At 42.7% G+C, this 6444-nt stretch overlaps 1 non-coding gene across 1 annotated transcript; it reads left to right on the top strand.

The window, feature by feature from the left end:
* Window positions 1-4132: 4132 nt before the first annotated feature.
* Window positions 4133-4206, top strand: trnat-agu (transfer RNA threonine (anticodon AGU)). Its single transcript has one exon. It is a non-coding gene; the product is annotated as a tRNA-Thr (tRNA).
* Window positions 4207-6444: the final 2238 nt, after the last annotated feature.

Genomic DNA, 6444 nt, shown 5'->3' on the forward strand with positions numbered 1-6444 from the left:
GAAACCCTTCCTTTACGCCCTGTTTTCATTCAGGTAAGGGTCAACTATATTCACAATACTACTGACAGCAGGAAGATTAAAATATTCTTTACTCAGCGGCTTATTAAAAACAGCTCCCATGATGTTCAAACCGATTTTTTACACAGAGCACTGACACAGCTTTGCATTCTGAATTGCATTCTTTTTCTCATGCTTTTATTTAATATGGCACAATGCACTGGGATAGGGGTATTCTGTTCACAAACCAATAGCATTTAAACCACAGCATCCACAATGCTGCAAATGGTTTGCACACTAAGCAGGTCCTCTGACTTTTCCCAGCTTTGTTTTGGGTTGTGGAACCTTTCTTTATATTTTTTAGGATTTTCTGAAGATAACACTACAGGTAATACACTGGGACAGGTGGGTCGACTTCATGGCTCAATAGCATTTCAAATACAACAGCCACACTGCTGAAACCAAGTGTTTTACACACCAGACAGCCCCCAGAACCTTATACAACCTTGCTGTGGTTGTGGCCCCTTTCTTTATTTTTTTATGAGTTTTTCAATATGGCACCATTAGACAGGCGTTACATGGGGATAGTACATCGTGCTCTTCACGAGTCAATAGCTCTTCAAGCACAACAGCCACAGTGCTGCAACCAGGTGTTTTACACACCAGACAGCTCCCCTAACCTTATACAACCTCGCTTTGAGTTATTTAACATTTCTTTCAAATCACTTGGGTTCATCAATCATTTGATCATTTTTCAGCGTGGAATAAACCTATTACTTGTTCCTTGGAGATTACCATCTTCTGATAAGATATGATCGCTATATTGACCATATACAATTTCTTGCATAAGGAATTCATATTTTGCATACACCGATCCCCCCGGAGTCCCAAGTGATTCTGGTTTTGGAAAGCTAAAGGACAATGAGCTTCACGATACCAGGGGGACAGTGGGTGGTCACGTCTCCCCTAAACAATGGATCTTGTCAGATTATGATGTCAGTGCATTTAATAAATGTTGTTGAACTCTCTTTAGCCCAAATACAGAGGAGCCCAGACCCAGAATGTTACACATACTGACAGAGAGTGATCTCATTATGTGTGTTTGGATTTTAACAACTATTTTTATTGTTTGCTAGAACCAAAACAATCTATGTTAGACATTTTCATCTTCAGCCAAAAATACAAACCTGTGTACGTAGTGTGGTGCAGGTTCTTGTCCCATCCTGCTCTTGGTCCAGGTTGGAGGGTTGCACCGATTCTGAGTCTTGTTAGCTGGTATGGATGGGTTTGGGCGTGTTGATACCAGAGTGGTCCAGGAGGGGGATTCAGGTGTCTCGGGGGCATTCTTGTTTTTCTATGAGTTCAGGTTGATTCTGTTGGTTCTGTCATGAATCTCCCTCACGCAGGCAAGCGCTCCCGCATTCCCTCGAGCTCTCCCCATACCAAACGTGCACATGTCAATCAGTCCTCTACTTAAACCCTCATCTGTCCCCCGGTCATTGCTCACGATTGAGATTCTCTCCCGGAGCTTACCTACTAACTATGCCTTTGCCTTACTATGACTTCTCCCCTGGACCTCGACCCCGCTTTTCCGACAACCGCTTTAGCCACTCGATTTTGTACCTTCGCCTGTTTTACGCTTTCTCGGATCCTGACCCCAGCCTGTCTCTTCGTTTACGCCTCTGCCTTCTGAATCCACACCGACGCAACTTCTACGCCTTCCCGGACTCCGACCCCTGCCAGTCCCTCGACTACGCCTTCGCCTGTCGATTCTGTGCCTACGCCTGTACTACGCCTTCCCGGACTCGGGCCCCTGCCTGTTTACTCCGACTACGCCTGCGTCTCGCGCCAACCCTACCAAGGGCACCGCATTGGATCCCTATCCTCAGCAGTCAGCCCCTGCGTGACAGGTTCTGAGTGTCTTGGTTACATCCGTTTGTGTGTATAGATGAAAAAGCTATTGAAGAGCACCCCCACACCCCCCACCCATCTCGGTGGAAGTTGCCATGTTCAAAAAATCCTAAAAAGATAATTAAAGTTGCACACAACAAAGCATGACTGTAAAAGGTCAGGAGGCCTGCCTAGTGAGCACAACACTTGATTACAGTCAAAAACACCATTAAAAAATAAAGAAATGTTCCACAACTCAAAGCGAGGTTGTATAAGGTTAGGGGAAATGTCTGGTGTAAAACACCTGGTTGCAGCACTGTGGCTGTTGTGCTTGAAGAGCTATTGACTCATGAATAGCACCCCCCAATCCCCATGTACCGCCTGTCTAATGGTGCCATATTGAAAAACTAAAATTCTTATTAAAAAAATAAATAAAGGGGCCACAACCACAGAAGGGTTGTATAAGGTGTGGTGTGTAAAACACTTGGTTTCAGCAGTGTGGTTGTTGTATTTGAAATGCTATTGAGCCATGAAGACTACCCACCTATCGCACTGTGTTACCTGTAGTGTTATCTTCAGAAAATCATAAAAAAATAAAGAAAGGGGCCACAGCCACAGCAAGGTTGTACGAGGTTCGGGGGCCTGTCTGGTGTGTAAAACACTTGGGTACAGCAGTGTGGGTGCTGTATTTGAAATGCTATTGAGCCATGAAGATGACCCACCTGTCCCAGTGTATTACCTGTAGTGTTATCTTCAGAAAATCATAAAAAAATAAAGAAAGGGGCCACAGCCACAGCAAGGTTATATAAAGTTAGGGGGCCTGTCTGGTGTGTAAAACACTTGGTTTCAGCAGTGTGGGTGCTGTATTTGAAATGCTATTGAGCCATGTCGATGACCCACCTATCCCAGTGTATTACCTGTAGTGTTATCTTCAGAAAATCCTAAAAAATATAAAGAAAGGTTCCACAACCCAAAACAAAGCTGGGAAAAGTCAGAGGACCTGCTTAGTGTGCAAAACACTTGCAGCATTGTGGGTGCTGTGGTTTAAATGCTATTGGTTTGTGAACAGAATAACCCTATCCCAGTGCATCGTGCCATATTAAATAAAAGCATGAGAAAAAGAATGCAATTCAGAATGCAAAGCTGTGTCAGTGCTCTGTGTAAAAAATCGGTTTGAACATCATGGGAGCTGTTTTTAATAAGCCGCTGAGTAAAGAATATTTTAATCTTCCTGCTGTCAGTAGTATTGTGAATATAGTTGACCCTTACCTGAATGAAAACAGGATGTAAAGGAAGGGTTTCAGAAATCAAACAAAGCTTTATTCCCGTGCTTACAGTCTGGGTAATGGGAGACCGCGCTGTTCTGCTTCCTATGGTCATATACGGTTTTTTCGCACGAAGCCGTATTGAACAGTATTTCTCGCGTTGTGAACGTGTGCACGCAGCGGTCCCCCGGGTTCCAGTTCGTGCGTAATTACGCATTGATGAAAAACCGGAGGTTTAAAAAAAGATAATTAGCTCACTGATAGTTTGATGTAAAGGCTGTGGAAATATCCACAAGTCGTGGTCTTTAAAATGCTTTTGGTTTGAAGGCGTTCTGTGCTTCCATTGCGGAGATATGGACAAAAGAATATTCGTGCTTGGTCAAAAAAATGTCATAAAACCGAAAAAGTAAAGGCTGAGAAATCATCCACAATGTATTTTATACACAAAGCAAGTGTTTTTGTAACTCTAAGAGATTTTGTGAAAGCGCTACAGGCGTGCCAAAATCGTTTTCGAACTTCAAGCTAACTTTACCCCATTTTTCAGAAAAACCTGGAAAAGCAACGCTTGCAGTAAATGACATATCTAAAGCGTGTAGTCAGCATGAACAGAACAACGCAATGCTCTGTAAAAACGATCTGAAGCCGCAATTACTCTTTTATCTCGGGCAGTTCATTCCGATACGATGTTTCCGCAGACTAAATGAAATGCCGAACTCCAAACATGTTGTTGCCATTATTGTACTCCTGCTGAAAGAAGAAAGAAAGGTGTCGTAAATGAACTTTGTCGCCCGTGGGAGATGTCAAGTGCATTGGACATGAAAAGTGCCGGATAAAACCTATTTCTCTTCGTTTCTCTTACAGTCGGGGCTCCTATTGAATGTAAAGGAGGCAACGTGCTCAGCCAGCCGACTCAGCGCTTACTGATCGCAGGTGTCTCAGAGCGGTGTGTCCAAGTGGCAGTAAAAGAGGGGAATTCTGCTGGCGTCGTGGCTTAGTTGGTTAAAGCGCCTGTCTAGTAAACAGGAGATTCTGGGTTCAAATCCCAGCGGTGCCTTTTTTCCTGTCTTCTCGCACCGTTTATTGTTATAGAGAACATGCTTCTGCATTACCTCAGTCAATATCACCGGGAATGTGAATAGAAATGTAAACATCAATATTTCTGCTGTCTCCTGAGAAACACAAGTATAGAGTCAAAACACAAGAAATAATGCTAAAAAAGTATTCAGTTAACACCCAGATGTGACAAAACACATTTAAGACTTACATCCCCTTTAAATATGTATTTCCTTAATATCAGTTGTCTTCCCTCCCCAGGACACCTGCAAATTCACTATATCATATTAAAAGCTGTGTGTAAGTCTTACATGTGTTCTGTCACATCTGGGTGTTAAATTAATAGATGTGTTGTGTTATTTTATATGATTTGACTCCACGCTTGTGTTTCTCGGGAGACAGCAGAAATATTGGGGATTTGCGGCTACAGAAAATAATGTGAACTTTACAGGCAAAAGTAATAATAATAATAATAATAATAATTGCTTACACTTATATAGCGCTTTTTCTGGACACTCCACTCAAAGCGCTTTACAGGTAATGGGGACTCCCCTCCACCACCACCAATGTGCAGCATCCACCTGGATGATGCGACGGCAGCCATAGTGCGCCAGAACACTCACCACACATCAGCTATCAGTGGGGAGGAGAGCAGAGTAATGAAGCCAATTCACAGAGGGGGATTGTTAGGAGGCCATAATTGATAACAGCCGATGGGGAAATTTGGCCAGGATGCCAGGGTTACACCCCTACTCTTTTCGAGAAACACCCTGGGATTTTTAATGACCACAGAGAGTCAGGACCTCGGTTTTACGTCTCATCCGAAGGACGGCGCCTGTTTTTTACAGTATAGTGTCCCCGTCACTACACTGGGTCTTTAGGACCCACATGAGCCGCAGGGTGAGCGCCCCCTGCTGGCCCCACTAATTACGTTAAAGAAACAAAAACGTATTGTCACCTTTTTCAACGTGATTTTTTAAGACATTTGTTCGGAATAGTATATCTTCTCGTGTCTGTGGCTGTTATCCTACAATAACGGTGGTGAAATAGCAGGAATGTGCGGAAAGAATCGGAGATAGAACAGAAGACTCATCCAGTCGATAGTAAGGTTGTGTAGGACCGCACACCCTACGATGTCAGTGTTGAGTAGTGAGGTTTAAAAGCTTCTTCACGAACCAGGAAGGAGTACAAACCTAAAGTCTTCTGATCCGTAATCAGACACGTTATCCATTGCGCCATTGGCATTTGTATTGCATTCAGAGCCGCTACTATTCATGTGTCTTGTAAGTGTGTCTAGTTACTACGTCTTTCATTATGTCTGGTTTAAAATAATGTATCTTTAAAACAGACAAAGGGTTTATGAGTCTCCCTGAAATTCACACACGAAGAATAAAAAATATCGCGTTTAAAAAGAATACAGAGATGCCGGCGATAGAAAACGGAGCGTCTTAAGTGCGCGCTATCACTGAACTAAACTCCCGATCGGTAAGTTTGTCGACGGCTTTTTAATTGTGTTAGGAAGAACAAACAGTCCACAGTGTACATTTTAAAGGTCTAAGCAAAACAATCAGACCTGAGGATTGGGATTAGGATCCAGAACAGGAGCCTTTACTTCTTTGTATACTGAGCTTTCGGGTGAACGTAAAAGTGAAAGACAAATTTGCAATTTTCACTTTTTGATTAAGGAATAAGAAAACACCATCCTTCGAGCTGGATTCAAACCAGGGACATAAGAAATGCCCACTGTTTTTGTCTATAGTCTTAAGATCTAGCAATTGAGCTATCGAGAGGTCGGAAAGGAAACGCTTTGTCACACATGTAGCCCAATGTAGTGTAGTGTTCCTCTATTTAAATCCCAGTTCGACGTCAAAATACTCACTCCCATAGTCTCGTTCAGAAGAAGAAATGGACCAGGCTTCCACTGTATAAACATCTAGAGTTCTTATAAAACGTTTGAAGGGACATCAGTGCAGGCTGAAATTGGCCCTTTTTCTAGTGGGATCAGGATCATACAGTGCCTTGCGAAAGTATTCGGCCCCCTTGAACTTTTCAACCTTTTGCCACATTTCAGGCTTCAAACATAAAGATATAATTTTTTTATTTTATGTGAAGAATCACCAACAAGTGGGACACAATTGTGAAGTGGAACGAAATCTATTGGATTTTTGAAACTTTTTTAACTAATAAAAAAATGAAAAGTGGGGCGTGCAAAATTATTCGGCCCCCTTGCGTTAATACT

Source organism: Lepisosteus oculatus, chromosome 14 (genome assembly GCF_040954835.1).
Source record: "Lepisosteus oculatus isolate fLepOcu1 chromosome 14, fLepOcu1.hap2, whole genome shotgun sequence".
Taxonomy (NCBI): domain Eukaryota; kingdom Metazoa; phylum Chordata; class Actinopteri; order Semionotiformes; family Lepisosteidae; genus Lepisosteus; species Lepisosteus oculatus.